The 25,657-nt window shown below is 50.4% G+C and overlaps 1 protein-coding gene across 1 annotated transcript in view; it reads right to left on the minus strand.

The window, feature by feature from the left end:
• The window catches only part of LOC137846905 (uncharacterized), a 426,139-nt gene extending 407,497 nt beyond the window's left edge, over window positions 1-18,642 (minus strand). Inside the window, exon 1 of the mRNA XM_068665012.1 lies at window positions 18,507-18,642. The gene's annotated coding sequence lies outside the window, so the exon portion shown is untranslated. The remainder of the gene's footprint in view (window positions 1-18,506) is intronic.
• Window positions 18,643-25,657: the final 7,015 nt, after the last annotated feature.

The raw sequence follows: 25,657 nt of genomic DNA on the forward strand, positions 1-25,657 counted from the left end.
CCTCAATTACTCTACACTCTTAGGGGCCTTTGTCTGCTGGCTCTTCAGCACCACTCCTGCCATGGCAGAGCTGTCCTTAGCCCATGGACTCTTCATATTCCCCTTTTTCTTTACCAAACTCCTCTTTGGATGGCCATTAATTTTATGAGGTTCTTATCCCTACCAACTCAGTGTTGCATGTTCTCCCTCCAGATCCCCTGACATCTCCTGGCAGCTCCAGATTCCTCTCCAGGCTTACAGTGGCCATGAGCCCCACTGCAGGGGGGCAGTGCCATGCAGATGAGTCCAAGACCAGTTGCTGTCAGGGGCTGCCATAAAGCTCTTGGTCAATCCCTTGGTCCCTCACAGACTGTCCTTGGAATTTAAGTCTATGTTCTTCATTCCCGGAAGCCCCAACTAAAACCCCATTTGTTACTGTGGTGCTATCAGGGAGGCAGGGCTGCACAGTGACCCAGGGCTGCACAGTGCCTGCTGCTGCCTGCAGCCACAGGGATGTCACTGTAGAGACAACAGGACTGTCACCAAGGTACACGAGATATCAGGGCTTAGCCAGAAAAAAAGAAGCACAATGTGGAAGCCAAAAGAGAGCAGCAGTGACAAGGCCACGTCCTGCTGCTGGCCATGGCCATGGCTCCAGGGAAGCAGCAGCCCCGACCCAAAGGCAGCAGAGAGGCAGAGCCCAGCGGGCAGTGAGGGGCAGCCCCAAGGGCCACCGGGGCTGCTCCTGCATGTGGCAGCTGGGCTCTTGGCCCTGAGCCCCTCCTGTGTGCTGGGGCTGCTCCCCCAGCTCCAGAGGAGATGGGAAGAGAGGGATCCTGAGACCATTGAACTTATGCTGTCTTCTTGATTGTCTATACCTACAGAGGAAGCCTAGTTCAATAGGTTGAATAGAAGATGTAGTCAAAGTAAATAATTACTTAATAAATTAAACCCATATCAAAAGTTATGAAAATAATAAAAATGAAAAATGAAATGAAAATCTCTCATGTCAGTTTCTCAAATAGAACGGTAGTGTTTAGAAGATTATTATTATTATTACAATATGATAATAATAGTAAGTAAAAAAATGACATGATACAAATCACAATAATGTTAACAACACTGATGCTTAAGAAGCACATATAGAAACAGTTTCCTCACTGCAACCTTGAGCTCCTGGTTCCTCATGCTGTAGATGAGGGGGTTCACTGCTGGATGTACCACCGAGTAGAGAAGTGACACCACCAAGTCCAGAGATGGAGATGAGATGGAAGCGGGCTTCAGGTAGACAAAAATGCCAGTGCTAAACATCAGGGAGACCACGGCAAGGTGAGGGAGGCACGTGGAAAAGGCTTTGTGCTTGCCCTGACAAGAGGGCATCCTCAGCACAGCCCTGAAGATCTCCACATAGGACACCACAATGAAAACAAAACAACCAAATGCTAAAGAAAGACTAAACAGAACTGCCCAAACTTCTCTGAAATAGGCATGTGAGCAGGAGAGCTTGAGGATCTGGGGGATCTCACAGAAGAACTGGTCCACAGCATTGCCTTGGCAGAGGGGCAGGGAAAATGTGCTAGCCGTGTGCAGGACAGCAATGAGAAAGCCACTGCCCCAGGCAGCTGCTGCCATCTGGACACAAGCTCTGCTGCCCAGGAGGCTCCCGTAGTGCAGGGGCTTGCAGATGGCAACGTAGCGGTCGTAGGCCATGATAGTGAGAAGGAAATACTCCGATGACATCAACAAGACAAAGAGAAAGACCTGTGCAACACATCCTTGATAGGAGATGGCCCTGTTGTCCCAGAGGGCATTGGCCATGGCTTTGGGCAGAGTGGTGGAGATGCAGCCCAGGTCGAGGAGGGCGAGGTTGAGGAGGAAGAAGTACATGGGGGTATGGAGGCGGTGCTGGCAGGCTACGGCGCTGAGGATGAGGCCGTTGCCCAGGAGGGCAGCCAGGTAGATGCCCAGGAAGAGCGCGAAGTGCAGGAGCTGCAGGTCGCGTGTGTCTGCAATTGCCAGCAGGAGGAAATCGCTCACTGAGCTGATGTTCATCATTCTTTGACCTCGAAAATGGCTGTCTGTTGAAGAGGAGAAGGCAGAGCAGAGTTAGAACAGAGTATTTAAACTAAAACCTATTACAAGCCTAAGAACACCCCCAGCCCAAGCCCCTCTTTTTGCAGCAGAACCTCAAAGGCTCTCAAAGCCTACTGCATTTCCCACTGCCCCCCCAAGAAAGAAGACCCAGCAGGACACCCTTCCAGGACCTGCAGCTGCATGGCCCTGCAGCCAGGCACTTACCTTGTCAAGGGCTGTGCACATTTCTCCAGCAGGAAGCTCTCAGCATCCTCCCACTGCCAACTGCCTTCAGCCACTCTCTCGTTTTCTTCTCTCTGTGTCTGTGCCTCTGTGTCTCTTTCCTGCTGCGCTGTGCAGACGAGCTGCTCCTGGGCACAGCTGGCTCTCTGCACCACGGCCCTCTTGCCACGAGCTCTCTCTGTCCCACGAGCCCGGCCCAGCTCAGCACCACAGCACCAGCCCAAGGCACTGCAATCACCCCTCTGGGGGCTTTGCTGATGAGCCCACAAACCTCAGGCACTCAGAGACAATTGAAGACATCTCTCCAGAAGTCCAAGTCAGAGGCAAGTTTCCTGCAGTGTCCCCCTGAGGGCCAGCACTGACACAGCCTCCCTTGGAGCTCGTTAGAGCAGAACACTGGAGGCAGTGAGGACAAGGAGACAAAGGCAATGTGAAGGTGACACTGATGTGTAGGAAGACTGGATGTGTGTCACCAAACACAAAGGTCAGGCCTTCTCTCCCAACTAAAGGAAGGGAGATCTTTCCCTTCACAGAGTACTCAGGGCTCTTTGTGGGGCAGTAGGAGATGGGGATGTGCATGGCCAAGTGTAGGAGAATGGTACAACCCCTGCCTGCTTCATGGGTTGGCGAGGAGTTAATTAGGCTCCATTGCTTTAGTGATTAGCTTTGTCCTCATAGGGCTCAGTGGCAGAGACAACAGCCGTAGCCATGGACACAAATATCTCATAAGACAGCTCTGTAGGAAGCTGGCCTGGTTCCTGGTGAGCAGGCACCACTGCTCATATGGCATCCCTCGTGGTTGCTTACACCAAGCCAAGGACGTTTCAGCTTCTCACTCTGTCCTGCCAACGGGCAGGCTGGGGGTGCAACAGGAGCTGGGAGGGGACAGACCCAGGACAACTGACCCAAACTGGCCAAAGGGGTATTCCATACCATCTGATATCGTGCTAAACAATATTTAGGGGTGGCTAGCTGGGGTGGGGGGCCAGCACTGCTCAGGGTTATGCTGGGCATCGGTCAGCGGGTGGCGAGCACTTGCATTGTACATCACTTGTTTGTACACATTATTAGTAGTAGTAATATTATCATCATTGTTATTATTATTATTATTGTTATTATTATTATTATTGTTGTTATTATTATTTTCCTGTCTTATTAAACTGTCTTTATCTCAACTCACAGGCTTCACTTTCCTGTTTCTCTCCCCCATCCCAGAGAGGGAGGGGGGAGGGTGAGCGAACGGCTGTGTGGTGTTTAGCTGCCGGCCGGGTTAAACCACGACAGTCTTTTTGGTGCCTAACTTGGGGCGCAAAAGTTTGAGATAACGGCAGATCTGACCAGAGTGTGTTAAAATAAAATTGGTATAAGTATTAGACCTGCTTAATAGTTACTTGTCATAATGCTGATTGCTTTAATCTCAACTCTGCTGCGCCTGTTTTCCAAATTGAGTATTATAGCACAATATTTTCCGTATTTGCTCTCTGTCATGTTGCCCTTATCCTCTCCGGGCCATGGTTTAAGATCATTATGGTACTGTGTGTTGTAACAGTGGCTTATGAGACGATGAAATATCTGGTCATGACTCTAACTTGGTATTTGTACTCAGTAACGTCGTCGACTCTATACTTTGGAAACCGTATCTCAGAAACTATTAGCAATTATACCTGTTGCCTCTTTTCATTAGGGAGTCAATCTGTGGAGGGGAAAGGGGAAGATATTTTTTCTTACTCATTCACTCTCCCTTTCTCCTTCACCACTCCCTTATCCTCCTCGATCACTCTCCCTTTCTCCTTTACCACCCTCTTATCCTCTGAGCTTATTACAATAGCTCTCCAAGATATTGAATATCCTTGGGATACTCAGACCAGCATGGTCTTGTTGTTATGCCTCCTGAATATGCTTCAGGTTTTGCTTAAAGTTAAACAACTACTTAAGAATCTTATCCAGAGATCTGCCCGGAGGCAGGATAGTTGTGGGTGGCAGGGAGTATGGGAGGATATGGGCAGGCATCTAGAGCAGTGGGAACCTCCAGTGTTTTGGAAATTTTCCCCTGAACAACTGCAAAATCCTAAAAAAATGGTAGAATGCTTGAAAAAAAGGTGTCATGACTCTGGCAGTTCCAAAGTAACACAAATCATTGTAACATGCTGGGTCCTGACTCATGTCTATTGAGCTGCAATTCATACTAGTATCAACTTAGTGACAGACCCTGCGGCCACTCCAAGTCCTGTGACAGACCCAACGGCCACTCCAACCCCTATGGTGGACCCTGCAGCCGCTCCATTTCCAGCCCCTGCAGCTGCTCCGGCTCCTGTGGCTGAGTCAGAGAAACGAGCTGTAGCAGTGCAAGTTGCCCCTGTAGAGAAGGTGAAAAAATGGTATAGAGATTCAGGTCGTTTAGAACGCAGAGAGTCTTCTGCCAAGTCTAGGTATAGAGACGACAATGCTGGGCCATCAGGGATTCAGGAGGAGGAAGATGAGGATGCCAAAAAATCAACAGTAACTACCCAAAACCTATACGAGCGTGAGCTACGAGATGTGCGAAACGATTTTGGTTGTTGTATAGGTGAGCAGCTTGTCACCTTGGGACAAGCAGCTTGGGACACCACAGCCAATTGTGTGGAATTAGAGGGGAAGGAAGCCAGACGACTGGGATCCCTTGCTAGAGATGCAGGCATTGACAAAGCAATTGCAGATGGAGCACAATCCACCAGCCTCTGGAGGCGTCTCCTCTCAGCTGTGAGGGAAAGGTATCCCTTCAAGGAAGAACTTCTATGTCTACCAGGCAAGTGGACCACTATGGAGAAGGGAATCCAGTACCTGAGGGAATTAGCCGTACGGGAAGTGATTTATGAGGATCCAGACCTCAGACAAACATCCAAAGATCCAGATGAAGTCAGGTGTACACGACCCATGTGGCAGAAGTTTGTACGGAGTGCACCATCATCATATGCCAGCTCATTAGCAGTAATGGCCTGGAAAGAGGATGAGGAACCCACAGTGGATGAAGTGGCTAAACAACTCCGGCAGTACGAAGAAAGTCTCTCCTCTTCCTTACAGGCCTGCGTCTCAGCTGTGGAGAAACTTTCTGAAGAGTTCAACCAACTTAAAGAGAATCTATCTTCCTCCCCACCTGAACCAACCAGTGTCCACCAACCAAAAGAGAACACTTGGGAGAAACTTTCTGAAAAGGTTCACCAACCTGAAGAGAGATTATGCTCCTCCGCACCTGTACAAAGCAGTGTCTCAGCTGTCAGGGGTAGGCGTTCATCCACACAAGGAAGACGATATGGTGGGTACTCACCCCGTGCCACCCTGTGGTTTTACTTACGAGACCATGGAGAGGACATGAGAAAATGGGATGGAAAATCTACCACAACCCTAGAGGCACGGGTATGTGAGTTGCAAAAGAAAACAATCAGGAAAAAGGGATTCTCTGAAAAGTTTGCTGCTCCAACTTCCAGCAGACAGTCCTTCAAACCCAGAAACGAAGAAGATTCTGACCAGGATTAGGGGGGCCCTGCCTCCAGCCAGGGGGAGGAAAGGGACAATCGAGTTTATTGGACTGTGTGGATTCGATGGCCTGGCACGTCAGACGCACAGTAGTATAAGGCTTTAGTAGACACCGGTGCACAATGTACTCTAATGCCATCGAGCTATAAAGGACCAGAGCCCATCTATATTTGTGGAGTGACAGGGGGATCTCGGCAGTTGACTGTATTGGAGGCTGAAGTGAGTCTGACTGGGAATGAGTGGGAAAAGCACCGCATTGTGACTGGCCCGGATGCTCCGTGTATCCTTGGCATAGACTATCTTAGAAGAGGATATTGCAAGGACCCAAAAGGGTTCCGGTGGGCTTTTGGTATAGCTGCCTTAGAGACAGAGGGCATTAAACAATTATCTACCTTGCCTGGTCTCTCAGAGGACCCCTCTGTTGTGGGGTTGCTGAGGGTCGAAGAACAGCAAGTGCCAATCGCTACCACAACTGTGCACCGGCGGCAATATCGCACTAACCGAGACTCCCTGATTCCATCCATAAGCTAATTCGTCAATTGGAGAGCCAATGAGTGATCAGCAAGACCCATTCACCTTTCAATAGTCCCATATGGCCAGTGCGAAAGTCTAATGGCGAGTGGAGACTAACAGTGGACTATCGTGGCCTGAACGAAGTGACGCCACCACTGAGTGCTGCAGTGCCAGACATGCTGGAACTTCAGTACGAACTGGAATCGAAGGCAGCCAAGTGGTACGCCACAATTGATGTCGCTAATACATTTTTCTCCATCCCTCTAGCAGCAGAGTGCAGGCCACAATTTGCTTTCGCTTGGAGGGGAGTCCAATATACTTGGAATCGGCTGCCCCAGGGGTGGAAACACAGCCCTACCATTTGCTATGGACTGATCCAATCTGCGCTAGAGCAGGGGGAAGCACCTGAACACCTGCAGTACATCGATGACATTATTGTGTGGGGTGGCACAGCAGAGGAAGTTTTTGAGAAAGGGAAGAAAATAGTCCAAATCCTTCTGAAAGCCGGTTTTGCCATAAAACAAAATAAAGTCAAAGGACCTGCACAAGAGATCCATATTTTAGGAATAATATGGCAAGATGGGCGTCGTCAAATCCCAATGGATGTGATCAACAAAATAACAGCTATGTCTACACCAGCTAGCAAGAAAGAAACACAGACTTTCCTAGGTGTTGTGGGGTTTTGGAGAATGCACATCCCAAATTACAGTCTGATTGTAAACCCGCTCTACCAAGTAACCCGTAAGAAGAATGAGTTTGAATGGGGCCCTGAACAGCGACAAGCCTCTGAACAAATCAAGCAGGAAATAGTCCATGCAGTAGCCCTTGGGCCAGTTCAAACAGGACCAGATTTAAAGAATGTGCTCTACACTGCAGCCGGGGAGAACGGCCCCACCTGGAGCCTCTGGCAGAAAGAACCTGGGGAGACTCGAGGTCGGCCCCTGGGGTTTTAGAGTCGGGGATACAGAGGATCTGAGACCCGCTATACTCCAACTGAAAAGGAGATATTGGCAGCATATGAAGGAGTTCGATCTGCTTCGGAGGTGGTCGGTAATGAAGCACAGCTCCTCCTAGCACCCCGATTGCCGGAACTAGGCTGGTTTTTCAAAGGAAGGGTCTCCTCTACACGTCATGCAACTGATGCTACATGGAGCAAGTGGGTTGCACTGATTACTCAGCGGGCTCGAATAGGAAACCCCAGTCGCCCAGGAATATTGGAAGTGATTATGGACTGGCCAGAAGGCAAATACTTTGGGATATCATCAGAGGAGGAGGTGGGTCGTGCTGAAGAAGCCCCACTGTACAACCAGTTACCAGAGAATGAAAAGAAATATGCCCTGTTCACTGATGGGTCCTGTCGTATTGTGGGGAAGCATCGGAGATGGAAGGCTGCTGTATGGAGTCCTACGCGACGAGTTGCAGAAGCTGCTGAGGGAGAAGGTGAATCCAGTCAGTTTGCAGAAGTGAAGGCCATTCAGCTGGCTTTAGACATTGCTGAACGAGAAAAACGGCCGGTTCTCTATCTCTACACCGATTCATGGATGGTAGCAAATGCCCTGTGGGGATGGTTACAGCAATGGAAGCAAAACAACTGGCAGCGCAGGGGCAAACCCATCTGGGCTGCTGCGTTGTGGCAAGATATTGCTGCTCGGGTAGAGAACCTGGCTGTGAAAGTACGCCACGTAGATGCTCATGTGCCCAAGAATCGGGCTACTGAAGAACATCAAAACAACCAGCAGCTTTTCTGGGCAACCTGTTCCAGTGCCTCACTTCCCCCTGAATGAAGAATTTCCTCCTAACTTCTTATCTGAATCTGCCCTCATTTAGCTTAGAACCATTCTCCCTTGTCCTGTCATTATCTGATTGAGCAAAGAGTCACTCTCCATCTTTTTATACTCCCCCTTGAAGTATTGAAAGGCCACAAAGAGGTCACCCCGGAGCCTTCTTTTCTCCAGGCTGAACAGCCTCAGCTCTCTTAGTCTTTCTTCACAGGAGACATGCTCCAGCTCCTTGATCATCTTTTTGGCCCTCCTCTGGACCTATTCTAACAGATTCACATCCTTGTGCTGGGGGCCCAGTCCTGGATGCATCACTCCAAGTGGGGCCTCACAAGGGCAGACAGAGTACAAGGAGTAGAAGCAGAATTAACTTCCCTCTACCTGCTGGCCACTCCTCTGCTTATGAAGCCCAGGATGCAGTTGGCCTTCTGGGCTACAAGCGCAGAATGTACTGTCTCACTGTCTTACTGTTGATCTCATTGTCTGTCATAGATAAAGATATAAAACAGCACCAGTCCCAGGACAGATCCTGAGGTACAACACTTGTCACCAGCCTCCATTTGGACGTAGAGCCACTGAGCACCACTCTCTGGATGTGACCTTCAGGCCAACTCCTTATCCACTGAATGGTTCACCCATCAAATGCATATCTCTCTAATTTGGAGACAAGGATGTCATGTGGGACCATGGCAACGATCTTAAAGAAGTCCAAGTAGATGACATAGGCTAGTCTTCTCTTGTTGTCTGATGTGATCACTCCATTGTAGAAAGCCATCACATTGGTCAGGCAAGATTTACCCTTTGGTGAAGCCATGCTGGCTGTCTGAGATCACTTCTTTGTCTTGCATGTGCCTTGACATTGATTCCAGGAGGATCTTTTCCATGATCTTGCCAGGCACAGAGGTGAGGCTCACCATTCAATAGTTACAAGGGTTTTCATTTCTACCCTTTTTAAAAATGGGAGTGATGTTTCCTTTTTCCAGTCAGCAGGGATTTCACCTGCTGAGGACCTCAGGACCCTGGGATGCATGTCACCAAGCCCCATAGACTTGCATGTGCTCAGTTTCTTCAGGTGAACTCAGACCTCCTCTTTACTTAGAGCAGGAGGGACTTTGCCCCCCAGCCTGCATCGATGGGTTCAGGGAAGTGAAAGACTTGGGAAGCCTGACTGGCAGGGAAGACTGAGGCAAAGATGTTGTTGAGTCCCTCAGGCTTCTGCATGTCTGTCATTACCAGTTCACCCTTCTCATCCATCAGAGGGGGTACACTCTCCTTGGCCTTTCTTTTCTGAGCAAAGTACCTATAGAATCTCTTCCTGTTATGCTTTTCATCCTCTGCTAAGCTCAGTTCCATCTATGCCTTGGCTTTCCTTATCCCATCCCTCCACATCTGAAACTGAAACTTGTGAGAGGTCCTGGGAAAAGCAGCCCCGGATCCAGAGGGAAACAAAACTTGTAGGTCGGAAGCGTGATTTTGTGGAGGTGCAGAGCTGATGGGCACATTGTACAGGAAGCACCAAAAGATCTTTGTGTCCTTTTCCCTCCTGTCTACAATGCCACTTCCTTCTCTGGAATGGAGGAGCCAATAGAGGTGAGACAGATACACTGAGATGGTAAATGCCATCAGAAAGCTGATCCCAGTAAGATATGAGGAGGTCAGGAGCAGCTTGAACAAGAGACATATGAGATTTTGGGGTGGGAAGAGGAGCATGGCCAGCAGAAATTAATGATTTCATAGAGGTAAGAGCATTCATGCAATGCCGGTAGTGCAGTAAGACTGACTTAAAACAGACATATATGGCCCTTACTTTACTTGAGCTAGTAATTTTAACGCTAAATAAACCTAAATGCTACTACAACAAACTGAAAGAAATCAATTTTTTCTCTTGATAACGGTAATCCTTTCACTTAACACATACATTAAAATGCCTTATTTAACCCTAGATTCATTGATAGACAAAAAACACCCGTAAACCACAGAGCTTGTCCATACCTTAACCACAGAGCTGACAGCACAAGCAGAACACCAAACACTCCCACTAAATCTATGCTTAATCTCTAACCCAGAAAGTAAAAAGAGATACCGAGGGGGCTAGAGAAAGCTCAGCTCTGCCTCAGGATCTCCTGCCCCAGCTGCAGGAATGTGACTGTGGCAGGGACTGTGAGGTCACTTCTGTCTCTGCACTTGATAGGGCAGCAGCAGGAACGTGTCACAGAAAGGGGCTGTGAGGTCACTTGTGTCTGGAGGTGGCAGGTCAGCCTTGACTTCTCCCTGGGAGCTGCACTTTTGGGCTGACATCTGCCAGTGGCCCTGCTAGGCCAGCAGAAGGCACCTGCTTGGCATGCTGACTGTGGGATCCCCTCTGCCTCCAGACCCAGGACGACCCAGACAGACAGAAGGCCCCCATATGGGTTGTCCTGTCCCTTCTGCCTGAGTCCATGAGTGGGCAGCAGCAGGCACAAGGCTTGGCTGTGTGTAGCCAAGAAGCTGCAAGGCCAGCAGCAGGCCCATGGCTTGGAAGCTTCTGCTGAGGTGACTTGTGTCTGGTTGGCTGAGAGGCCGCAAGGAGCCTGCTGGGTTGGGATGCCTACTTCAGGAGTGGTTTCCACGTTGATGGAGCTTCCTTTGGTAGTAGGAAAGAGCAGGAGAGAAAAAACTGCCACAAAGCTTGCATTGGAAGGTTGGCACTGGCCATGAGGAGGAAGAAATATACAGGGGAACAACTGGTCTTGCTGCTAGTAACAGAGGCAAAGAAGGCATTAATTGTCTCAGCCTTTACCTCATCCCTTGTCACTGGGTTTTCCCCCAAAATTCAATAAAGCATTATGATTCTCCCTAATCCTCCTTCATTTAAACTATTTCTATCATTTTTATCTTATTTTATTTTATTTCATTTTATTTTATATTTTTAATTTTCTTTGACAGTAATAGATGGATTGAGCTCCAGATGGGCTTGGCCCCTTTTAATTTTGACCTGCACAGCCCCATAACATGCAGGAAACAGTTCCAGACAAACTGACAGCATGCATGAGAAAAAAGCACAGCAAATGTGGAACCTGACAGCCTTCCATCCCCTACCTTCTGTGACTGCTGCAATTCCATTCAGATGGTTAGTCCTGAATTATCCAAATTTCCCTGGAACCCTTGCTGCTGCTGCTGTCTGGTCAGAGATAGCACAATTACACAAAGGTTGAACTGTCTGCCTGCTGACATTAACAGCTGATAGAATGGAGCATCACTGTGGGTGAACCTTGAGAATCTGCGGGATTCTGACTTAAGAAAACTTTTGACTTTAACATGGAGAAGAGCCCAGACCTGTACCAGAGGGAGAGAAACCCCACACATCAGGTCAGACTGGGACACTGCTGAGTGAGTAATGTCCAGCAGGAGGATGGCCTGGGCACCACTAGGGATGCCATACGAGCAGTGGTGCCTGCTCACGAGGAACCAGGCCAGCTTCCTGCAGAGCTGCCTTACGAGGAGCATGGCCACCAAGAAGATCTGAGTTATCACGCTCAGCTCAGATCTGCTGTGACACCACACAGACAATGTCTGCAGCCAGCAGTGAACGATGTACAGGTATGGGAGTCCTTTTAAGAGACAGGTTTACACAGGATAGAGGGCTGTGGATTGGCTGAAAGTCCCAACAGGACCCAGGTCTTTGTGTCCACAGGTATGGCTGTTGTCTCTGCTACTGAGGCCTATGAAGAGACAGCTTATGGTTAAAGCACCAGGGCCTCATTGCCTCCTCACCTGCACCCATGAAGCAGGCAGGGGTTGTACCATTCTCCTGCACTTGGCCATGCACATCCCCATCTCCTACTGCCCCACAAAGAGTCCTGAGCAAGGTGTGACTGGTAAGGATCTCCCTTCCTTGAGTTGGGAGTCAAGGCCTGGTCCTTGTGATTGGTGACACACATCCAGTTTTCCTCCACATCAGTGTCACCTTCACATTGCCTTTGTCTCCTTGTCCTCACTGCCTCCAGGGTTCTGCTCTAACGAGCTCCAAGGGAGGCTGTGTCAGTGCTGGCCCTCAGGGGGACTCTGCAGGAAACTTGCCTCTGACTTGCACTTCTGGAGAGATGTCTTCAGTTGTCTCTGAGTGCCTGAGGTTCGTGGGCTCATCAGCCAAGCCCCCAGAGGGGTGATTGCAGTGCCTTGGGCTGGTGCTGTGCTGCTGAGCTGGGCCGGGCTCGTGGGAAAGAGAGAGCTCGTGGCAAGAGGGCCCTGGTGCAGAGAGCCAGCTGTGCCCAGGAGCAGCTCCTCTGCACAGCGCAGCAGGGCTGGGGGCACTGCCTGCAGAGACAGAGTGCTTAAAGGCAGGCAGAAGTGGCAGGATGCACAGAGCTCACTGGGGGAGAAGACTTCCCAGCCCTGAACCCGGTAAGTCTCTGGCTGGAGGGCAATGCAGCTGCAATTGCTGGGCAATGGAGAAGCTGTTGGTGCAGGCAGGGGTGGCCAGGGCTGTGGTGCAGAGCAGGGTCCCTGCTGTGCCCCAGGGGCTGTGTGCCAGGGCAGGGCCTCTGCTGCTTGCCACGCTCAGCACTCAGCCTGCCCAGGGAGCCCAGGAGCTTGGGCGTAGGAAGGGAAGGGCAGGGGCTGCCTGCAAAGAAAAGGCACTTTCTTTACTCTCTGCTTGCCTCTTCCTGCCCTGATAGTGGTGTCAGCTCTATGTTAACGGTGTAGTTGGATTTGCACAAGTGACTGAGCTTCCTATTGCACTGAACGGAGACATGAACACCTTAGTGAAGATCCTCAAAATATCCCTTCCCTTCTCTCTGCTTACAGACTGCACCAGGGCTTTTCTGAGCTGTTCTTTAGGAGCTGCAGACAGGGAGATGTCCCCGGAGCTGTCCCCATCCCCAGGAGGTTTCTGCAGGGCAGAGCTGGGCACACGGCAGGTGGGATGGGGGCTATGATCATGGACAGGAGGAGCCGTGGGGACAGAGAAAGAGCTGCTGGCAGCAGGGACATGGGCAGGCAGTGAGAGGGAGCTGCTCCCTCCCTGCCTTCCCCTGCAGTGCAGGCACCTTCCTTGCAGCACCCCCTGGTCTCCTCTCTTCCCCTCAGAGCTTCTGTCACGGCATGTATAATATGGGGGGCTGAGAATATGGGGTGTCTGAACCCTAAAACTCTGTGTAATTAGTCACATTTGCTGCAGGCCCCCTCCACCTTCCTCCATGGAAGAAGGCACAGAATCACAAAATCATAGAATATCCCAAGTTGGAAGGGACCCACCCACAAGGATCATCGAGTCCAGCTCCTGGCTCCACAGAGGTCTTACTCCCAAATTCCTACCATATGACAAGGAGCATATTCCAAATGCTTCTTCCACTCCAGAGCTCTTGTCCCTCTGCTGTCTGTGCCAGCCAGATGGCACAGGGCTGTGAGGACAGGCTCTACCTTACCAACACCGCAGCCTCTGCACTGGGTTCGGTCTGCCCTGCCTTCCCGTGCCTGCTTCTCTCCCTTGCCCAGCGTGGCAGCTGGTGCTGCCTGATTCTGACGGGGAGTGCTGTGCACGAAGGGTGAAGCAGGAGGAGATGCTCCCTGTTCTCTCCGGCCAGACATGCAAGATCCATCTGCTGAGTTTGTCTGCTGGGTATTGAACACAGAAGACACACAGAGTCACATAGCCAAACACCCCTCACCCAGCAGAGGAAGCCACTGCCCAGGAACCTTCCCTCTTGGAACCTTGAATGGAGCAGAGCAGGCTCACTGGGAGCTGCTGGGCAGAGGAGGCTGCAGTGTACAGGACACTCAGCAAGCACACAGCAGGGATCCAGACAGGGATGTAGGCAGAGGTCTTCTTGGAAACAGGGAATGTAAGGCTTTAATTGGGAATTTTCTCAATTTTGCTCAGAGACATTACTCGTAGCACTCTCTATTTATTTTATTTTATTTTTTTCTCATTTGGCAGTGTCCATGTCCAGAACCAGCAAATGCCCAACAGCAGCTCTGTGAGCGAGTTCCTCCTGCTGGCATTCGCAGACATGCGCGAGCTGCAGCTCCTACACTTTGGGCTCTTCCTGGGCATCTACCTGGCTGCCCTCCTGGGAAACGGCCTCATCCTCAGCGCCGTAGCCTGCCACCACTGCCTGCACACCCCCATGTACTTCTTCCTCCTCAACCTTGCCCTCCTCGACCTGGGCTGCATCTCCACCACTGTCCCCAAAGCCATGGCCAATGCCCTCTGGGACACCAGGACCATCTCCTATCAAGGGTGTGTTGCACAAGTCCTCTTTTTCGTATTCTTCATTGGAGCAGAGTATTCCCTTCTCACTATCATGGCCTATGACCGCTACATTGCCATCTGCAAGCCCCTGCACTACGGGAGCCTCCTGGGCAGCAGAGCTTGTGTCCAGATGGCAGCAGCTGCCTGGGGCAGTGGCTTTCTCAATGCTGTCCTGCACACGGCCAACACATTTTCCCTGCCCCTCTTGGAGGTGTCATTTCTGTACTCGGTGGTGCCTCCAGCAGTGAACCCCCTCATCTACAGCATGAGGAACCAGGAGCTCAAGCACGCCTTGTGGAAACTCATTGGATACATGCTTCTTTGGCATCAGTAGTGTGCCTATAATATTAAATGGACACACAGGTTATCTGAACAATCTCTTTGTACAGTAGGTTGCAATTCTTTTATTATTATTAATATTATCTCTTAAAATTCTGATTTTGGTTGAATTCTGTGCATGGCATCCTATTTTTTTTTAATTTATTTACTTTCACCCAACCATCTTATGTACCTACAGAACTTGGCTTCCTGTGTGGAAAAGGAGAATAAAGAATCCACGAGAACTTCATTGGTCTCAGATGCTATCTCTTCCCATCTCCTCTGGAGCTGCTGCCACACAGAGGAGCAGCCCCAGTGGACCTTGAGACTACCCCTCACTGCCCGCTGGGCTCTGCCTCTTTGCTGCCTTCGGGTCAGGGCTGCTGCTTCCCTAGAGCCATGGCCAGCAGCAGGATGTGGCCTTTTCACTGCTGCTCTCTTTTGGCTTCTAAGTTGTTCTCTTGAGCTCTTGTACTTGACTAAGCCCTTAGGTCTCATGTACCTTGGTGAAAGTCCTGTTGTCTCTGCAGTGGCATCTCTGCCACATCTCTGCTTCTTGCAAAGCTGGTGTCAGGAATATACCGAAGGAGCTGCTCACTTGTCCTGGTTTCAGCTAGGATAGAGTTAATTTTCCTCCTAGCAACTGGTAGGGTGGTGTGTTTGGGATTTAAGATGAGAATAATGTTGATAACACACTGATGTTTTAATTGTTGCAGAGCAGTGCTTACACCAAGCCAAGGATTTTTCAGCTTCTCGCTCTGTCGTGCCAGTGGGCAGGCTGGGGGTGCAGCAGGAGCTGGGAGGGGACAGACCCAGGACAGCTGACCCAAACTGCACAAAGGGGTATTCCATACCATCTGACATCATGCTAAACAATAGATAGGGGTGTTTAGCCAGGGTTGGAGGGGTGGCCGCTCGGGGATAGGCTGGGCATTGGTCAGCGGGTGGTGAGCAATTGCTTTGCGCATCACTTGTTTCGTACACATTATTATTAGTAGTACTATTACCATTTTTTTTTTTTCTGTCCTAATAACTGTTTCTATCTCAACCCACAGGCTTCATTTTCCTGTTTCTCTCCCCCACCCCAGAGAGGGAGCGGGGAGGGTGACTGAATGGTGTTTAGCTGCCGGCTGGGTTAAACCACAACAGTGTGAGACACAGCCTTTCACTGCCAGGTACCAGGTCAACCAATGCTGGCCCCAAACTGCAAGGAAAAAAAAAAAAAAAAAAAGCTAAAAATGTTACATACAGAAGATGGTTCTTGAGGATACAAGACTGCAGGCACCTGTGGGCAGTACAGACATTGACCTGTGGTCTCAAGGCTCCCTGAGTGAGGGGAGAGCAGAGGATGTTGTCTACTTGGACTTCAGCAAGGCTTTCAACACTGTGTCCCATAACATCCTCACAGATAAGCTCAGGAAGTGTGGGATGGACAAGTGATCAGTGAGGTGGATTGTGAGCTGGCTAGAGTTCAGAGGGTTGTACTTAGTGGAGCTAAGTCTAGTTGGAGGCCTGTAGCCAGCAGTGTCCCCAGGGATCTACACTGAGTCCAGTCCTGTTCAACTTATTTGTCAGTGACCTGGATGATGGAATAGAGTGCACCCTCAGCAGGTGTAAAGATGTGCTGTATTTCAGTCAAAGTGCTCTGTTTTGAGTCAAAGCTCTTCTCAGGCTCTCCTCAAAGCTCAACTCAGACTCTCCTGCTCAGATGCCTACCTCAGGGAAGCTGGGGCACTTGTGTGTAATGTTTCTTTAGCCTTTGGTAGTTTTTTTTTCAATGTGCTGTCCTATGTGCATGTATTCATGTATTTCAAAACTGATTTTCATTCTTTGGAATACTATTCCAGTTAAAATATTTTTCTTTATCTCACTTCTCCTTTTTATATTTTTTTTTTAAAGAAAAGACCTCATTAACGGGTGCTGGTAAGCTCTTTGTAATTAACCATATAAAGTAACCATATAAAGTAACTAGAAGGTAGTCATTTTCCGTGACTCTTTTTTCTCAGAATTGCTCCTCAGGTACAGCAGAGGTGGTGGAATGAAGAGCCTAGCTGCACTGTGGAGGAAAAGCAGAGACGTGGCTGAGGGACTTGATGTTTTTTCTGCAGTAGTCTGTACCAAAAAGTTCTCCTATGCCTCTGTATTCAGTAAAAGAGATCAAGGATGAGAAGAGTATGTATTGACAGGAAGGCCATGAAAAACCACCAGGACAAGGGCCATTTTCTGCCCCTACAGAGGACTAACCCTGGGCAAGGCCCAGCTTGGGAAGCAGCCCTGTTGGATGTTGTTGGTGGGCAGTGATCTGGCAATAAGGCAGCCATGTGCCCTGGCAGCATAGGAGGGAAGGCTGAGGGGCACCTCACTGCAGCCTTCCAGGAGCTGCAGGGATGTCAGGAAGAGCCCAGGACCAGGCTCTGCTCTGTGGTGCCCAGGGAGAGGGCAAAGCCACGGGGTGTGAGTCGAAGCAGGATCTGCTGGGCCTGCAGAGCAGGAAACACTTTGTTCCCCAGCTCAGGGCTCATCCGCAGCAAGGCAGCCATGAGCCCTGCCTGCCCTCCTCCTACCATGCTGCATGCGGTGGCTGCAGCAGAAGGGACCCTCAGCCAGCCCCTGCATGGGGCTCTGCCACCCACCTCACCCTGGCCCTCTCCAGAGCCCTCCTTGCTGCTCTCTGATGCATGCCAGGACCTCCCCATGTGTGCCACTATTAGAACAATGAAGAATATTAAAAAGGACTTTGCATCCCTGGGGAGGTTGTTGAGGGGATCGGCGGTGCACATTGTGTTCTCCTCTGTCCTCCCGCTGGGTGACTGCGATGCAGATAGAAGGAGCAGAACAGGACAGGTAAATGACTGGCTGAGGGGGCAGTGTCTGGACCAGGGATTTGGGTATTTTGATCTTGGGCCGTCCTTTGAGAGGCTGGGTATGTGGGCTATGGACAGACACCGACTGAGCAATTGGCGCGCAAATGTTTTGGGGAGCAAGCTCTCTGGGCTGATTACCAGGGTTTTAAACTAGGTTTGATGGGGGAAGGGAGGGGAGCTAAAGGTGACAGAGAAGGGCTGGGGGAAGGTGTCACTGCTGTCACTGTTGAAGACAGGGAAAAACTTCTGAGCTCTGAGGGCTCCTCAGAGAAGGTAGCGTTCCCGATCCCCCGTCCAGTATCTTCTTCTTGCATCCCCCCAGGGGTAACTGCACCTGCTGCTTCCCTAAAGTGCCTGTACATCAATGCACGGAGCATGGGATATAAACAGGATGAGCTCGAGATCTGTGTTTGGTCGTGGGGCCATGATCTCGTTGCAAGCACTGAGACATGGTGGGACAGCTCGCATGACTGGAATGCAGTCATGGAGGGCTGTGTCCTCTTTAGAAAAGACAGGCTGGGGAAGTGAGGGGGTGGGGTTGCCTTTTATGTGAGGGAGCAATTAGAGTGTACCCAGCTCCAGCTGGGGGAGGGTGAAGGACAAGTGGAGAGCTTGTGTGTAAGAATTAAGGGGTGGGCTGACATGGGAGACATGGTAGTGGGGGTCTACTACAGGTCTCCAGATCAGGAGGAGGAAGTCGATGAGGCCTTCTATGAGCAGCTTCTAGTAGCCTCACGATCACGAGCGCTGGTCGTCATGGGGGACTTCAATTACCCAGACATCTGCTGGGTAAGCAACTCAGCCAGGCACGAGCAATCCAAATGGTTCCTACAATGCATTGAGGACAATTTTCTGACGCAGGTGGTGGAGGAGCCAACGAGGTGGGGGGTGCTCCTGGACCTCGTTCTTACCAACCGGGATGGCCTTGTTAGGGATGTGAAGGTTGGGGGCAGCTTGGGATGCAGCGACCATGAGCTGGTGGAGTTCCACATGCAACTAGGCAAAGAAAGTAAGGCTGAAAGCAAGATTGCTACCTTGGACTTTCGAAGAGCCAACTTTGACCTCTTCCGGGACCTGCTTTGGAGTATCTCATGGGATAGGCTGCTAGAAAGCAAGGGTGCTTGTGAGAGCTGGGCTACATTTAAGCAGCACTTCTTCCATGCTCAGGATCGGTGCATCCCAAGGAATAGGAAATCAGGGAAGGGGGGCAGGAAACCTGTGTGGATGAGCAAGGAGCTCATCAATAAGATCAAATGGAAGAGGATGGTCTGTGAAATGTGGAAAAAGGGCCTGTCCTCTTGGGAGGAGTATAGATGTGTTGTCAGGGCCTGCAGGGAAGCGACAAGGAAGGCTAAAGCCCACCTAGAGATGAGGCTTGCGAAAGAGATAAAGGATAATAAGAAGGATTTTTTTCAAGTATGTAAACGGCAAGAGGAAGACTAGGGATAATGTGGGTCCTTTGCTGAATGAGGGGGGGTTTCCTGGTCAAGGGAGACGTTGAGAAGGCAGAGATACTGAATGCTTTCTTTGCTTCAGTCTTTGCTTCAAGGACACTCCCCCGGAACTCCTCGCCCCTGGCAATAGGACAAAGGGTCTGGGAAATGGAGGGCTCCCCCCTGGTGGACGTGGGAGTGGTTCGGGAGCGTCTGTGTGGGCTCAACACACACAAATCCCTGGGTCCCGATGGGATGCATCTGCGTGTGCTAAGGGAGCTGGCAGATGTGATCGCCGAACCGCTCTCTATCATTTTTGAAAGGTCCTGGAGAATGGGTGAGGTGCCTGAAGACTGGAGGATAGCCAAAGTCACTCAGAAGTGACCTCGTAGGCCCTTTCTGTGACATGTTGCTGCTGTTGCCCTATCAACTGCAGATACAGAAGTGACCTCACAGTCCCTGCCACAGTCACATTGCTCCTGCTGGGGCAGGAGATCCTGAGGCAGAGTTGAGGTTATCAGAGCATTTCCTCTCATCTCCTCCTTGTCGCCTACAAGCAGATCAAATCCATGGCCCCTCACATTCATCTTTGAATGCCATGTGACTGCATGGAGTGGGTTTACGTGGTATGGTTTTGGTAGTGGGGGGCCATAGAGGTGGCTTTGGTGAGAAGAATCCAGAAGCTGCCCCATGTTAGATAAGGGCCCCACTGCTGGCCAGAACTGGGCCAATAAGCGACATTGTTTGCACCTCTGTGAGAGCATATTTAAACAGAAGAAAAAAAAAAAAAAAGCAAAAAATGTCCTTGTGTTTGGGGCAGCTTTTCAAACATTGCCAAGACCTAAAAGGTCCTGTCTCCCTGCATGGGGACGGTCAGTTTCTGAGACAGAAGTGACATCTTAGTGGGATGGAAGGACACAGCATGCTGTAGGCAGGCCCAGCACAGCATGCGTAGCAGCCCTGCACAGCCCCTGAGGGGCCCAGCCCCAGTTCGTGCCCCCCAGCTTGTGCTCCAGAAGGGCTCCCCTCGGTCCTGTGTCACTTTTCCCACCTGGGTCCCTCGGCTATCCAAGGAAATCTTGGAGGCAGTGTCCACCTCTGACTGGAAAACTGAAACCAGCCATGAAAATAGATTGAGGAAACAGTTCAAAGCTGTGCAAAAAAGGATTCCAAGTAATAGCTGAAATAATCTCCCTTGCCAGCACCACCAGCTTTTTTTTTTTTTTCTATGAATGTTCATTATTTATTTTCACAGTTTTCCATTGACAACACCATGGAGAAGTGCAATAAATCAAATTATGCTTTCTTGAACAATAGTTTTATGCAAACATTTAGGAAAATACATTTTACATAAACACACGTTTACAAAAACACATTTCCCAACAATTCTAATGCTTCTTTCTTTTTTTCCTTTTTTTTTTTTTTTCTCCTCCATTTATTCTGTCCTTGAAGAGCACTCTGAGGGAGAGTCATTGCATTAAAGATTAATGCATGTTTAAAAGACTGAGATTGAGAAATACGCTCCATGCCATCATGAAGGGAGATAACAAAGAGTGTCAACAGTGTTGGCCCAAGTACCCATCACTGAGGGATGCTGCTGGTAACTGGCTGAAAGGAGGACTTTGTACCACTGACACCTTGCCCCCGAAAACATCATCCCCTTTTTCAGTCCAAATATCACCAGTGTGGCTAAAGGGAACCCCAGGAAACCATGGCAAAGGCCTTGCTAAAGTGCAGGTTCACCTCGTTCCCTTCTTTCCCCTCCCCTTCTGTTTTAGCAGTTCCTTTGGTTCCTCCAACTGCCTGAAGATGGCTGTGGCAGGACTTTCCCTATCACATTCCCAGGGTTAGAGGTGACAATTGCAGTTCTGCCAATCCTTTTTCTTGCCCTTCCTGAAGATGCGTTTGATGCCCACATTTTTCAAGTCCCCAGAAATCTTGCTGATCCAAATGCCTGACAGCCCGGTCCAGAAAGGCAGGGTAGTGTGACATAACAGAGAGGGGCATCTGCAATGAACCTATGCAAAAGGGGTTCCAGGAATCTCACAGGGACACTGGGGGTTGTTTCTGGAATCACACAGGGCAATGGCAGGGCTGTGTGAGGTGTCCACATCTGAGCAGACCTCATACACACAAGCCTTTAGAGAGAGCTCCTGCAGTCACTGCCAGAGGCTGGGAGGCACCTCAGCCGTGGGGTGCCTCGCCCTGCTCTGCCCTCCTCTGAGATACCCCAGGACATGAGGAATGGGCACAGAGACCTCGGTTCAAGGAGGTACATCCCAGAGCTGCCTTCAGGTGGCTTCGCAGGGGACGTTACTTGGCCTTGTGACACTATCTGCCCAGCTGGCCTTCATGAGACTTCTAGGAATAGCTGATGGCCTTTGTGCTCCTTCGTGTTCATCTCTCTACACACATATGATGTGCCTGCCAGCACCAGCACTGGGTTTCTCTTTCAATGTCTCCCATGCACATACAGCAGGCCCTGCTCTTCTGGGAAATCTTATCCCCCAAGAAGCAATGAGCAATGGCCTGGCCAGCCATTGCTGAACTTACTACCCACACCTCTGAGCTTGTGATGGCACTCTCCAGAGTATGAAAAATTATTAAAAAGAAAACCTTGTTCCTGCAATGTATTATGAGTCATATGCAGAAGACAATAAGTTTTTTTGTTTGTTTGTTTGTTTGTTTGTTTGTTTTTTTAATATTAGTTCATCAGTTTCCTCAAGGCATCCTTGAGCTCCTGGTTCCTCATGCTGTAGATGACGGGGTTCACTGCTGGAGGCACCACTGAGTACAGAACGGATACCACCAGGTCAAGGGATGGCAAAGAGATGGAGGGGGGCTTCAAGTAGGCAACCATGACAGTGCTAACAAACAGGGAGACCACAGTCAGGTGAGGGAGGCACGTGGAAAAGGCTTTGTGCCGACCCTGAGAAGAGGGCATCCTCAGCACAGCCCTGAAGATCTGCACATAGGATGCCACAATGAAAATAAAAGAACCAAAGACTAAGGAAAAACTGAAAACAAGTAGCTCAAATTCCCTGACGTAAGCATCTGAGCAGGAGAGCTTGAGGATCTGGGGGATCTCACAGAAGAACTGGTCCATAGCATTGCCGTGGCAGAGCGGCAGGGAAAATGTGTTGGCCGTGTGCAGGACAGCTACCCAGTAGTGCAGGGGCTTGGAGATGGCAACATAGCAGTCGTAGGCCATGATAGTGAGAATTGAAAACTCTGAACCAAAGAAGAAGACAAAAAAGAGGATTTGTGCAACACACCCTTGATAGGAGATGGTCCTGGTGTCCCAGAGGGCATTGGCCATGGCTTTGGGCAGAGTGGTGGAGATGCAGCCCAGGTCGAGGAGGGCGAGGTTGAGGAGGAAGAAGTACATGGGAGTGTGGAGGCGGTGGTCGCAGGCGACGGCGCTGAGGATGAGGCCGTTGCCCAGGAGGGCAGCCAGGTAGATGCCCAGGAAGAGCGCAAAGTGCAGGAGCTGCAGCTCCTGCATGTCTGCGAATACCAGCAGGAGGAACTCGCTCACAGAGCTGCTATTGGTCATTTTCTGACATTGAACACAGTTGTCTGTTGAAAAAGAGAAGGCAGAATAAAGTTAGAAGAGACTTCTCTGAGGAAAAAATTTTGAAAGTCTTAGAGCATTCTCATCCCAAGACTCTCTCTTTGCAGGAGAATCTTTCTGCAGCTCTACCGCATGAGTCCCGGATGATTCTTTCTGAGGCTGGCACTGGGAGCAGGGATTCCTGTGGCTCCAGAGGAGTCCTTCCTGCTGTGAAGCATTCAGGAAGCAGGAACAAGGGGGAAACTGAAGTTCAGTCCACTTATAAGATCCATGAACTTCGCAGTGTTGTTGCAAAGAACACCTTCCTCTAGTATAGAGCAAGACAGATTTTCTTATGCTGAGTACAACAAGCACACTCTACTGTTTCCCAATATGTAGACAGCTTAAAGCAGAGAAGCCCCAGTCCCACTGCAGATGGACAGAATCCTCACCTTGTCTGCAAGTGCATGAGCAGGACCTCAGCTTCTCCCTCTTTGCCAGGGCTGCAGAGGCCTCACTCCAGCTGCCCACAGACAGCCAGTCAGCAGCATGGACATGGTCTTAGTGCAGAGGTGTCTTCTCCTTGTGGCACCTGGAGAACACAAGGATGCCAAGAGAGAGCTGCATCCTGCTGGAGAGCAGCCTGAAGACCAGGAGGATGCACCTCAGCTGAATTTTTGAAAGCTGGGCTGTCCCAGCATCCCAGCTCCATCCCTTCAGTGTCTGGAGGAGGCTTAGCACTTGGCTTTTGGCTGTCCAGGTGAAGCTGGGTAATGGCTCTCCATGGACTTTCTGCCAGACGTCCTCACCTCACACTGCAAACCAGCAGGACTCTCAAAGCCTACTGCATTGCCCACTGCCCTCCCAGAAACAAGATCCAGCAGGAGACACTTCCAGGACCTGCAGCTGCATGGACTCACAGCCAGACACTTACGTTGTCAAGGGCTGTGCAGATTTCTTCTGCAGGCAGCTCTCAGCATCCTCCCACTGCCAACTGCCTCCAAGCCCTCTCTCCTTCTCTCCTCTCTGTGCCAGCTGCGGTCAGAGCCCACAGCCCTGCTGTGATGTGCAGAGGAGCTGCTCCCGGGCACAGCTGTCTCTGCACCAGGGCCCTCTTGCCACGAGCTCTCTCTGTCCCAGGAGCCCAGCCCAGCTCAGCAGCACAGGCCCAGCCCAAGGCATTGCAATCACCCCTCAGGGGGCTTTGCTGATGAGCCCACGAACCTCAGGCACTCAGAGACAATGGAAGACATCTCTCCAGAAGTCCAAGTCAGAGGCAAGTTTCCTGCAGTGTCCCCCTGAGGGCCAGCACTGACACAGCCTCCCTTGGAGCTCGTTAGAGCAGAACACTGGAGGCAGTGAGGACAAGGAGACAAAGGCAATGTGAAGGTGACACTGAGGTGTAGACAAACTGGATGTGTTTCACCAAGCACAAGGGCCCAGACAATAATCAATGATTTAAAATTGGAAAAGACTGAAAAGGAAGATAAATTTGTAATAATAACAATAATAATAATAAGAAGAATATGTACAGTGCAAGTGATGCACTATGCAATTGTTGAGAAGCCCCTCACCAATGCTCAACCTGTCCCTGAGCATTGGTCCCCCTGACCCTGGCCAGCCTGCATCAGGATCTGTTGTGCACGTCCCTTGGCCTTAATTTATTTTAGTGCAAAATCAGTTTTCAGAGGATTTTGGAGTATTTTCTTCCCTTTCTCAAATATTTCCTATGCTGTGTCACCCCACACGATGATGCCATCGATGTAGTGCAGGTGTTCAGGAGCTTCCTCCTCTTCCAGTGCAGTCTAGGTCAGACCATAGTCCCTCAGGGCTGTGTTTCCAGCCCTGGGGCAGTTGATTCCAGGTTATAAGCAAACTGCGGCCTTCACTTTTCTGGCAAACGGATGGAGAAAAATGCATTAGCGATATCAATTGTGGCAAACCATTTCGGTGCCTTGGATTCCGGTTTTCATGCAAGCTCTACCGTGTCTGGCATGGCAGCACTCAGCATTGCATGACTTCATTCAGGCCACGATAGTCCTCTGTTGGTGGACTCGGTTGTTGCTATACTGACTCAGGTGTACGGTTGTGGTAGTGATTGGCACCAGCTGTCCTTCAACCCTCATCAACCCCACAACAGAAAAGTCCTTTGAGAGACCAAGGCAAGGTAGACAACAGTTTAATGTCCTCCATCTCTAAGGCAGCTATGCCAAAAGCCCACCGATACCCTTTTGGGTCCTTCAAATATCTATCCTCTCCTGAAGTAGTCTCTTGCAAGGATGCACAGAGTCTCTGGGGCAGTGCCAATGGGTTGTTTTTCCCGCTTCTTCCCACTTAGACACACTTCAGCCCTGAAGGATGACTTTAGGCAAAAGACAATATCTCTGACATGACAAGCAGAGGTGCTGCTCGGCAGAGTGAGGGGGCTGTGGTGCCCAGGGCATGGGGGCACTCTGCAGGGCTGTGCTGGGCAGGCTGGGAGGCACACCCAGCTTATGGGGTCACTGCCATTGCCACAGGGCTGCAAGGAATCACTCGCCAGGCTCCTTTGCTGGGGCTGCTGCATGCCCTGGGGCTGCAGAGGTCTCCTCTGCCTGCTCACAGCAGACTGAGCACTTGAGCTCTGCTCAGTCCACCTTGAAGGAGATCCCCCCTTAGGATGGAAGTGCTGCAGTGGAGGCCAGCTGTGCCACTGCCTTGCCCACTGCCTGTCCCTGCCTGCACTCCCAGCACAACCCCACAGCAGCACTGGCAGCAAGTTCCAGGAACAGCCAGGCCTGACCCCACCAGCAGGGCTCAGCAGGAGAGGGTGGCAGTGGCAAGAGAGCAGCTCTGCATGCCCCAAGCACTGGTGCTCCCTGGCCGTGCTGCTGGGGTGGGACTCTTTTCCTCTGCACCCCTGCACATGGGCACTGCCCCTGCAGAGCCAGACCAGGTATCAGAGGAAGGACATCAGACAAAGAAGGCAGTGCAGGCTCCTTCAGTTTGTTTACATTCACACAGAGCGTGGCTCCACATGCACAGTGTCTATGAGCTATGTTTGAAAGGTACAAACTGAAATGGAAAGGTGAAGAACAATATCATTTTAATGGGCAACATTAGCTGAATTAATATCTGTAATAAGAATATGCACAGCCACAAACAAAACAAAACAA

The sequence above is a fragment of the Anas acuta genome, chromosome W (assembly GCF_963932015.1).
Source record: "Anas acuta chromosome W, bAnaAcu1.1, whole genome shotgun sequence".
Lineage (NCBI taxonomy): Eukaryota > Metazoa > Chordata > Aves > Anseriformes > Anatidae > Anas > Anas acuta.